This window comes from Callorhinus ursinus, unplaced genomic scaffold, assembly GCF_003265705.2.
Source record: "Callorhinus ursinus isolate GAN/ISIS: 27379988/994484 unplaced genomic scaffold, GSC_fseal_2.0 scaffold60, whole genome shotgun sequence".
Classification (NCBI taxonomy): Eukaryota; Metazoa; Chordata; class Mammalia; order Carnivora; family Otariidae; genus Callorhinus; species Callorhinus ursinus.
In genome coordinates, this window is record NW_027397122.1 from 3165813 (window position 1) to 3178006 (window position 12194).

Below are 12194 nucleotides of genomic sequence, written 5' to 3' on the forward strand. Positions count from 1 at the left end.
ATTCCATAACTGGAGGCCTGTATCTCCCTCTCCCCTTCACCCATTTTACCCAGCTGCCTCCCCCTACCCGCATTCTCTATATCTATAGTTCTGATTCTGCTTTTTGTTTATTTATTCATTTTTTGGATTCCATTTATAAATGAAATCATATGGTATTTGTCTTTATCTGACTTATTTCACTTAGCATAATACCCTCTATGTCCATTCATGTTGTTTCAAATGGCAAGATCTCATCCTTTTTTTTTACGGCTGTGTAATTTCCCATTTTCCTCATCTGTTCATCTATTGATGGACACTTAGGTTGCTTCCATATGTTGGGTATTGCAAATAATGCTACAATAAACATAGGAATGCATATATCTTTTCAAGTTAGTGTTTTTGTTTTCCCTGGGTAAACACTTAATAGTGAAATTATTGCACCATATGGTATTTCTATTTTTAATTTTTTGAGGAACCTCCATACTGTTTTCTACGATGGCTGCATCAGTTTGCATTCCCACCAACAGTGCCTATCTTCAACACTTTTCTCCATATCCTCAACACTTGTTGTTCCTTGTCTTCTTGATTTAGCCATTCTGAAAGGTATGAGGTAATATCTCAATGTAGTTTTTACTTGCATTTCCCTAAATATTAGTGATGTTGAGCATCTTTTCATGTATCTCTTGGTCATCTGTATGTCTTCTTTGGAAAAATGTCTATTCAGGTCCTCTGCCTATTTTTTAATTGGATTGTTTGTTTTTGAGTTATTGTATGAGTTCTTTATATATTTTGGATATTAACCCCTTATCGGATATATCATTTGCAAATATCTTTTCCCATGTTGTCTTTTGGTTTTGTTGATGGTTTCCTTTGATGTGCAAATGCTTTTTATTTTGATGTAGTCCCTATAGCTTATTATTGCTTTTCTATCCCTTGCCTTAGGAGACCTATCTAGAGAAATGTTGCTCTGGCTGATGTCAGAGAAATTACTGCTTGCCCTCTCTTCTAGGATTTGTATGGTTTCAGGTCTCACATGTAGGTCTTTCATCCATTTTGAATTTATTTTTGTGTTTGGTGTAAGAAAATGGTCCAGTTTCATTCTTTTTGCTTGTAGTTGTCCAGATTTCTCAGCACCATTTGTTGAAGAGACTGTTTTTTCCCATTGTATATTCTTGCCTCCTTTGTCATAGATTAATTGACATGGGTTTATTGACATGGGTTTATTTCTGGAGTCTCTATCTTGTTCTGTTGAAATACATGTCTATTTCTGTGCCAGGACTGTAGTCTTTTGAATACTACAGCTTTGTAATATATCTTGAAATATAGAATTGTGATACCTCCAGCTTTTTTTTTTTTTTCTCCCCTGGGGATTGCTTTGGCTATTTGGGATCTTCTGTGGTTCCATACAGATTTTAGTGTTATTTGTTCTAGTTGTGCAAAAAGATGCTGTTGGTTCTTTGATAGGGATTGCATTGAATCTGTAGATTGCTATGGGTAATATGGACATTTTGACAATATTAACTCTTCCAATCCATGAACATGGAATATATTTCTATTTATTCGTGTTATTTTCAATTTATTTCATCAGTGCTTTATAGTTTTTAGAGTATAGGTCTTTCACCAGTTTGGTTAAGTTTATCCCTAGGTATTTTATTCTTTTTGGTGCAATCGTAAATGTTGTTGTTTTTTAAATTTCTTTTTCTGCAACTTCATTGTTAGCGTATAGATAAGGTACTGATTTCTGGATATTAATTTTGTATCTTTCCAATTTACTGAATTTGTTTGTTATTTCTAGTAGTTTTTGGGTGAAATCTTTAGGATTTTCTATGTATAGTACCATGTTATTTGCAAATAGTGACAGTTTAACTTCTTCTTTACCACTATGGTACCTCTTATTTCTTTTTGTTGTTTGATTGCTGTGGCTAGGACTTCTAGTATTATGTTGGATAAAATTGGACATTCTTGTCTTGTTCTTGATCTTAGAAGGAAAGCCCTCAGTTTTTCCCCATTGAAGATGATGTTAGCTGTGAGTTTTTCTTTTTTTTTTTTAAAGATTTTATTTATTTATTTGAGAGAGAGAGAGTGAGAGATAGAGAGCACGAGAGAGAAGAGGGTCTGAGGGAGAAGCAGACTCCCTGCTGAGCAGGGATTCCGATGTGGGACTCGATCCCGGGACTCCAGGTTCATGACCTGAGCTGAAGGCAGTTGCTTAACCAACTGAGCCACCCAGGCGCCTAGCTGTGAGTTTTTCATATTTGGCCTTTTTTATGTTGAGGTATGCTCCCTCTGACCACATTTTTTGAGAGTTTTTGTCATGAATGGATGTTGAATCTTGTCAAATTTTTTTTCTGCATCTATTGAAATAATAAATCATGTAAAAACAGTTAAAGATATATGTAGAATGTGTCCCTGCCACCTTGTGAATACAGACTTACTGATGTCCAAATGAGAGATGCTTCCAATTGGGAATGCAGTCACAATTTTGGTGAAATGGACACTAGGTCTGCTCCTGACCACCAAGCCCTTTAAACCAGTAATGCAGCTAGCAGGCAGGGAAGGGAGTCACTGTACTTCCAAGAGGGGCTAGCCCAAGCTGTGGAGTGAAAATTCGGTTGCTGCCAAACAATGCAAGGAAGAATTACCTCTGGAGCCTGAGAGAGTTTCTGAGATGCCTCTTAGCACTCCTCTTTCCAGTAGCCCTTATCAATGGGACATTGTGGCAACTAGACACCAAAGAAGGTAAAGAAAAAAAAGTTAAGAACTATATCCAGCCAGGGGCTGCCAGAGGAAGCAGAACACAAGACGTGTAATTAAATAAGTGACCTGTAGCAAATGTGTTTTATAAAAACTTCTCTCCCAATAACTTACATGAAGTGCACAGACAATGGCTAAGAATTTAGATTTTTAGAGAGGGATATGGCTGAATTGGCATCATCCCCAAATGATTAAGTGGCTGAAGGGACTTCACCTGGATTCTAGAAGCAAAATTGGTGGTGCTTGCTGGGAAATCTTCAATACACCAAGACCCAGTCACCAGTCACCCTTCTCACTCTGCTCTTCACTCCAGATAGCTGACTTATATGGACAGTAGCACTGGGGCTCTTGTCTATTCTGATTCCTCACTAGATTTAGCCAATAGGAAATCTAGCAGGAGATCAGAGTGGGAGGGAGAGCCTGAGCTATATACTCCCAGGGTCTTCTCCACACAGTTTTCCTCTGGCTGGCTGCACATCTTAGCCAAGGGTGGAAGCTCCTGTCAGGCAGCCCTTTCTACAAACTGCTGCCATGACAGCCTCTGGTAGTTACACTACTGCCATGGTTTCTCTATATTTTGCATTCCTCTTTAGCCCTCTGTTAAACTCTTCTCAAGTCTCCCAATCTGAATGTGATGTTTGGTTTTATTTTATTCTGTTTTTCAGAATCTCTGACCGCTACAAAGACATGAGCACATTGTTTCCCAATATTCCACTAGGAAAATCTGCTGAGCATTGATTGAAAATGCAGAGGTGGCACACACACAAGAATTAGCAGTAACACTTGTCAGTGGGATTGATACCGATGGGTGGAGATGTGAAAGCGAATGAGTGCATGGACATGGCATGAAAGATTCTACATGCCAAGAACCTCCTCCAGGTCCTTGGAGCTAAGTAGCTAAAGTCCCTTGCTGACACTGAACTTTTTATTCCTTAGGAGACCTGGCAGTCTCTGGGCAGGTAAAAGACTGGCATAGTTGACAGTGTTGGTACTATTACAAAAAGAAGGATCCTGGGAATTTTCCTAGAATGAATCCTTAATATAGAGATCCTCTAGACCTCTCCTGCATTCTACCAAGCACGCTGGTAGTTGGTCCTCTAGCTTTGAGTCGGAATATTGTAAACATTTTCCTCTGAGTATTTCATTCAGCCAGAGGGCAAAGACAGAAACATGGAATTGAGAGTTCCCCAACAAACCCTCTTGCAGTGAGGCCTAATACAATATGCCCCACATATTCTGAGTTGACTATTATTTTTTTTTTCCTTCAAGTTAAAATTTGAGCAGCAAGCCAACAATTTCCAGACATTGGAGAAAAATGTCTAATGTGGAAGAAACAGACAAAGAAACACTAAATTGGAGCATTATTGGCAGAGAAAAAAAGAACACTTAAACTCCATCAACATCTTCATAAATATAAATGATATTGCATCCACAAAACAGAAACACGAACATGTAGAAAATATAAAAGAGCCCCTGGAAATTAATAACATGACAGCAGAAATAAAAACCTCAATAAAGGAGTTCTATGTCTCCAAGGAATTAGAGTGGAAAAAAGAAAGATAGAAAATATAATAAAATAATTGCTCAAGAGGTCCAACTTTTGAATAATAGGAATTTTGGGACAAGAGAAAAAAAATAAATGAGGATATCATTAATGAATTGAAAGACTTTTTTAATATTTTAATTTCACTACTAAGATAATCACTATACTTGTCTTTTTTTAAATATTTTATTTATTCATTTGAGACACAGAGATACAAAGAGAGAGAGAGAGCATGAGCAGGGAGAGAGACAAAGGGAGAGGGAGAAGCAGGCTCCCCACTGAGCCAGAAGCCTGATGTGGGGCTCGATCCCAGGACCCTGGGATCATGACCTGAGCTGAAGGCAGACGCTTAACCATCTGAGCAACCCAGGCGCCCCGAAAGACTTTTTTTAACAAATACGTTTCTAAGTACTCATAAATTGAAAGAAATTTATACACAGCAAAAAAATTATGTATATATATATATATATATATATATATATATATATATAAAATTAGGAAATCCCAGAGTAATTATAACCAAGAGAAGATTCTACACAATTCCAGAAAGAGAGATAGAATGTAAATAGCAACACTGAAAGCAAGAAGACCGTAGAATTACTCCTTGAAAATTCTGAAGAAACAATGTTCAACCTAGTATAGTATCCCCCCTCAAGTTACAAGAGTATGACAGTAAAATAGAAATATTTTCAGATATTTAAACTCTCAAAATATTGCCTTCCCTTGCACCATTGCTGAAGAAGGTACAGAAGTCTGTGCTGACAAAATGAAAGAGTAGATGGAGGAAGGGCAGATAGGAGACCGGTAAACAGGTGTCCCCACTCTGGAGAAGGGCAAAGGGGTCTCTATGGGGACTGTGTCAGTGGGTTGCATGATGACAACTGCAGCGCCAGAAGAGTGGGACTCGAGAGACAGAAGGTCAAGGGATGTCATTAAGATTGTTTTCTTGTAGTATTTACGCTGAAGTGGATTATCACAGCTTTCACTCATACCAGGAAATCAAATATTGCAAGAGGTGATATTAAAGCCTCATGTCCCTCCACAAAATCACAGCTTCTTCTCTTTTCTCTGAATTGTAGCTTATATTCTTTTTTTAAAGATTTTATTTATTTATATTAGAGAGAATGAGAGAGCACATGAGCAGGGGGAAGGGCTGAAGGAGAGGGACAGGCAGTCTCCCCGCTGAGCAGAGAGCCAGACCTGGGGCTCGATCCAAGGACCCTGAGCTCATGACCTGAGCTGAAGGCAGACTCTTAACCAACTGAGCCACCCAGGCACCCCTGCCCTTTGTTTTAAACAACAAATTTTCCTGAGAGGAGTAATATCATGCAAGAAAATTATTTAAATTGAGCTTGCCAATATAATTAAACACTGAATAGATGAGGTCCAGAAGAAATGAAGTGTGCCTGTGTATGAGGTTTAGAAGCTATGGTGTGTCTGCGCATGAATGACTGTGCCTTCTGCAGGGGCATCTCTCACTCTCTGGAGCTCCAATCCCAGTTGTCAGGGAATGTCATCCTGCTGCTCCTGTGGGGTGTGCAGAGATGTGCCTGTGAGCTTTTTCCCAGGTTCTAAGATACAGTGAAATTGCCCCCCCAAAATTTTGTAACAAAGAATTGTTAAATACACTTTTATTTTTTTTTAATTTTATTGTTATGTTAATCACCATACATTACATCATTCGTTTTTGATGTAGTGTTCCATGATTCATTGTTTGCATATAACACCCAGTGCTCCACACAGAACGTGCCCTCTTTAACACCCATCACCAGGCTAACCCATCCCCCCAACCCCCTCCCCTCTAGAACCCTCAGTTTGTTTCTCAGAGTCTATCGTCTCTCATGGTTGGTCTCCCCCTCCGATTTCCCCCTTGATTCTTCCCCTCCTGCTATATTTTTCTTCTTCTTTTTTTTTTCTTTTTTAACATATATTGTATTATTTGTTTCAGAGGTACAGGTCTGTGATTCAACAGTCTTGCACAATTCACAGCGCTCACTTTTAAAAACATCTTGCTTCCATATCAAGAAAAGTAAAGTGCCTGAAGTCAAAACTAAATTCCAACCAAGTAACAAATTCTGTTAGAAAATGTTAAGCATTAACCTAGCACATGGCAGAGTAATGTAAAAATTAGCTTTGATATATTCATCATGCATCTAGGAAAAGCTACCTACATATTTTTATATTTGATGTAAAGACATCATATAAAGGAAACAACTTTAATTATTTATCAAGAAAATTACTGACGGGGCGCCTGGGTGTCTCAGTCATTAAGCATCTGCCTTCGGCTCAGGTCATGATCCCAGGGTCCTGGGATCGAGCCCCACATCGGGCTCCCTGCTCAGCGGGAAGCCTGCTTCTCCCTCTCCCACTCTGCCTGCTTGTGTTCCCTCTCTCACTGTCTCTCTCTCTGTCAAATAAATAAATAAAATCTTTTAAAAAAGAAAAAAGAAAATTACTGACAATGTGTAAACATACACTTTTAGTGATAAAAATTATATTATTTTTTCATGTAAATATTGAGATATTTAGAAGCATTTAATCAGAACAGACCATGTTGCTCTAAGGGTCAGCATCAAATGTGGCCATAATCTTATGCAACACTGCATTGACAGAGAGATGTTTGGTCATGCTCTCTTCTTTAATTGCCCACAAAGTCAGCCTGAAATCTATGCTTCAGTAAAAATGCATTTCAATTAATTACACATTTTATTTATTTATGCACACAACAATCACTCTGGTTTATGAAGAGAGAAGAAAGAAAAAGAAGCCAGAACTCGCTAACTTGTTCTCAAACTTCTAAAATCTCTCTAGTAGAAGTTGTATCGTTATATGTCCAGGAGATAAAATATCTTCCAGAAACATACTAAAAGATGAATTGATATTTAGTAAATAACTGAAAATGCAAATTATTGTACTGAAATAAAGGCACTCCCAAAATGACATAAACTGAACATAATTTTATCAATCACAATCAATCAATGCCAAAAGCAAAGAACCATAACAAACTAGGGGTAAATACATGATTCTCAGTATGAAGCCTTACTTATCTTGAAAATATTTTTGTACAGCATTTTAAAGATAGTATGCATAAAACATGTCATAGTGTCGTGTATTTGCACGTGTGTGCCCTTTGCCCGCGTGCGTGTGCGTGTGCACCCACCCCTCCACACACACACACACACGCGCGCGCGCGCGCACGCAATCACTTGCATCCATGAGTGGACCAGACAAAACCCAGTACAAGGCTGCATTGTGGGATGCACCGACTGTTTTGGGCTCTCCTCTGCTTGGACAGAATCTCACCTCCGCTTTCATGGGCTGCATTTAACGGGCTTCCTTGTAACAAAGAAGAAACAAAGTTGCCGATCTCCCATGGTGAATATTTTGACTCGGGGCAAGAGGTAGGTCACAAGATTCGGTACATGCCAGATCTCATCATCATTACCATTATATTGTGGTGTGGTTGTTATCATCATTATTATTAATTGTAAAGATATATTTTTTATCTTCCAAGACAGTCTATTTGTTACCCCAGGAATGGCCCCTATACAGGACAGAGACACACAGCTTTTTCCTTCACACTATCAGAGTGGGAAAAATATTCATAGCCCTTAGCTCAGCAGTAGGAAGTGTAATATATATTAACATGAGTGTTTGGTGAGAAGGAATGTAAACTCTGTGAATAGTTTATTTGGCAATTTTTCTCCAATTAACATCATATGACAGACATCTTGCAGCTTAATTTGGTTTGCCAGGTGAAGGAGAGTGAGCTGGTTTTAGTGCTGATGCGACCCGGCTTTCCTGTGAATTCATACCTAGAATTGGCACCATATAACGATGATGTGGCTGCCATAGTCCTGAGCCAAGCAGAAGGCCAGTGACTCGTCTGGAACCAGGTGACTTACAGTTACCAGTATGTCATCTGTCTGTTTGAGTGTAACATCCAATGCACACATGGAAAAGCGGGTAACATATAATCATACCGAATTAGATATAATTATAAAATGGGTAGCTTAAAACAATCTCCATTCTAGAAATCCCCACTGTGTCACATCCATTCACAGCCACACCACAGCCTAGGGAACCACCCTCCTGAACTTTCTGATAGTCCCTCATTTTACTGACTGTATGTGCTTCCTTTAACAGTATATTTGTTTATTGCTCTTTGAATCCCACAACTTGAATCATTTTCCATGTGTTCTTTTGTTCCTTGTTTGTTTGCACAAAATTATCACTGCAGAGTGTAAGGTATTTTATCAATTCACCTTTTGACAGACTTTTTTCATTTTTTTCTGTTCTTTTTAACTATCGTGGCATCCTGCACATAAACCCGAAGCACACATGAGTGGACTCTTTGAGGACATTTATCCAAGCATGAAATACTAAAGCCTTTGTAGTCAATGTTCACAGATGCTGCCAAACTATATCCCAAGTGGCAGGTGCCAATTAACCTTCCTCTCTAAAACACATGGAAGTTTCTTTTGCTCCAATGGTGCTTTTTCCTATGTTCTGACTTTTAAATTTTTGGCCATTAGATTGTTTTTACTTGTTTCTCATTGTGGCTTTAAATGGCAATTTTCTTGACACTAAAATCGTTCTTAAGGAACTCACACATACTCTTGAGGTCCTAATGATCCTAGACTATGTTATCTTCTATAATCATTATAATTTTGACCTGAGTAATTAAGTTTGTAATCCCCTGAGGCTGATACTTGTGTATGCATAGGAGTCTTTTTTTTTTTTTTTTCTTTAAACACCTCAGAAGCCTATCATCCAACCAACCAACACTTACTGAAATGACCATTCTCTGCATCTGGCTCTATGGGGACATGCCCACCATACACCAATTTCAGAGAACTGTTTGGACTTTGTTCTGTCTCTTCTGTCTCTCTCTCTCTCTCTCTGCTCTATATCACGCAGTGTTAATTATATTAGTTCTATTTTCACTCTCAATAGCTGATTGAGCAAGGCTTTCTGCTTTATTCTTTTTCATCAGGTGTGTCTAAACTCCTCTTGGTCTCTTCACTTCCATGTAAATTTTAGAATAAGCTTGTTAACTCTCATGAAATACTCTGTTGGGGAATTTGATTGACGATGGATTAAATCTACAATTCAATTTTTTAGATAATTGGTGCCTTCAATACGTTTAGTCTTACAATCCGTAGGACATTGTATACTTCTCAGCATCCATAGGTCTTTAATTTTTCCCAGCATAATTTTGCCACACAAGTCTTGAACACATTTTGTAACATGCATTCTTAGGTATTTTTTAAATTTCATTAATTTATATCTTGGCATTTTAACGATTACCCTTTATATTACTTTACAGTGGTCACTCCAGGGATTATAGTATACATTCTTTTCAGTTTAGAGTTAATATTGTACCACTTTCTGTAAAATGCAAAAACCTTGAATTTATATAGATCCATTTATTGTGACCGACATTATTTATGCAACAAGTACCATATAGCAGCTGTATGTATTGTAAAGAATTTAAGAGTAAAATAACCTTTTACATTTACCCACACATTTACCATTTCTGATGCTCTCTCTTCCTGTCTGAAGATATAAATTATTATTTGATTTAATTTTATCTCAGCCTAAATAACCTTCCTTAGAAGCTCTTGTGGTCAACTGGTGACAAGTGCATTTATCTGAAAATATATTTGCTTAACCTTCATTCTTAGAGGATATTTTCACTGACTATATAGAGTTCTGAGTTGGCAATTTTGTTTACCTTTCAACATTTTCAAGATATTGTTTTCCTGTCTTCTGGTCTCCATTGTTTCTGACAAGAAGTAATTGGTAATTTGTATCATTTCTCCCCATATGTTATTTGTTTTTTCTATATATTTTTTACTTTTCAGTAGTTTGATTATGAAGCCCTTAGATGTGTCTCCAATTTATCCTGCTTGGTGAACTTGAGCTTCTGACAACAATGACACCTGCAGAGCAGTAGTGAAAAACTGATCTTTCTAGTAGACAGTGGCTCCATGGTATACACATAAAGGGAAAGAAAAAAAATCTTGACCCCACTGTCACACTGTACACAAAAATCAATTTCCAATGGATCCTAGATAAAGAATAGTAAAACCTTGAGGCTTTTAGAAGAAAACATAGACCATGCTCATGACCTTGAGTTGGGAAAAGTCTTCTTAACCAGGACACAACAAGCACTGGTCAATATAAAGAAAAGACAAAGAAATTTTCATTTTAATTTAATTTTAAATTTTTAGGAACTTCTGTGACATGAAATTAAGATAGTGAAAGGCAAGTCGTAGAGTGGGTTATGATGGCTGCAACATATCTTTTCTGGTACAGGACACATGGGTTACATATATAAAAGGAAACAGTGTGGTGAGCATAGCATAATTTAGAATTGTCAAATCATTATGTGTACATCTGAAACTAATGTAACATTGTGTGTCCACTGTATTTCAGTTAAAAAAAAAAAGGTCAATAACAGAAATACAAGCCATTAAAAAAATGGGCTGAACACTTGAGTGAGCTCTTCACAAGTAAGGTTTTTAAGTGACTGATAACTACATTAAAACTCTATGACAAGGTGCTCAACATTGTTAGTGATCATGGAAATACAAATTAAAACTATAATCAGCTACCATAGTAGAACCGCAAGATGGCTAATATCAAAATGGCTGACAATAATAAGTGTTGTTAAGGATCTGGAGTCACCAGAACTCAACTGCACTACGAGGGGGGTGAAATTAATTCACTGGATATTGCTTCACAATGAGTGCATGTTGCAATGAAAAGGTTGGAGGAGGAAGTAAGCGTCGAAATATTCTATGGCAAATAAAAATGAAAGGGGAAATATCTGCCCCATATCCTACTGGTCTTGGTTCATCTAAAGGGGAGATAGTTTCTTTATTTAGCTTTTAAATTTTACCTCAGGTTGATTTCGGTATTTGACTGCTAATGGAATTTAGGGGTGTCTTTAAGTTTGAGGCTAGAACATATAATCCTGCTTTTATTATCGTTGAACATATATGCATGTTTTTCTGTTGGTTTTATACTTAAAGATACAATTCCTGGGCCATAGGGTATGTGTATGATTGGATGCAGCTTTCAAGATTCCCAGAGAGGCATCCCTATTTCTATGTCTCATTAATGCCCAGGACTTTTGGTCTAGAGGAAAAACTACTTTAATTAAGTAAAGGGATTTCCATATCCATTGACATATTTATAGTATTTTTCCTTCATTTTCACGTGTCAAATTACATTAATAAAATGAAAAGTAATTAAAATAAGCTTACTTTCCTTGAATAAAACGAATTTGCTCTTTGTCTGCCATCCTATACTTTACATCCTTGGACTTACTGTGTTAACATTTAAAGATTTTTGCTTCTATGTTTATAAAGGAGATTAGTCTCTCATATATATTTCTCATGATGTCCTCATCGGGTTTTTCCATCTAAGTCATCTGGACTCTTTAAATTAATCAGAAGTACTTCCATTTTCTCTATTCTCTGGAAAAATTGGTAAAATTTTAGCATTATTTTTCCTTAAATATTTATTAGACTTTATCACAGGAGTCACTTAAGCTTGGAGTTTTCTTTGGGGAAGGTTTCTAATTAGGAGCCAATGTACTTAATTGATATATGTTACTTAGATTTTTTTTCTTTTGTTTTGGTTTTAGTAAATTGTTTTTCTACAAGCTATGTATTTCAGCTGAATTTTATTTGCATGAATTTGCTGGTAATACTCTCTAATTCCTTCTACATCTACAGTATGTTGTGCTATTCCCTTTTCATTACTGGTCTTGGCCATATTTGTCTTCATAAATTCTCCTGTTCATTTCTTCCAGAGGTTTGTTCACTAATTGCAATTGCCTGAATCAATTATTAAATAGGATGTGTGGAGAAATAATTATTTATCTGATTCACTCAATTATTCTACA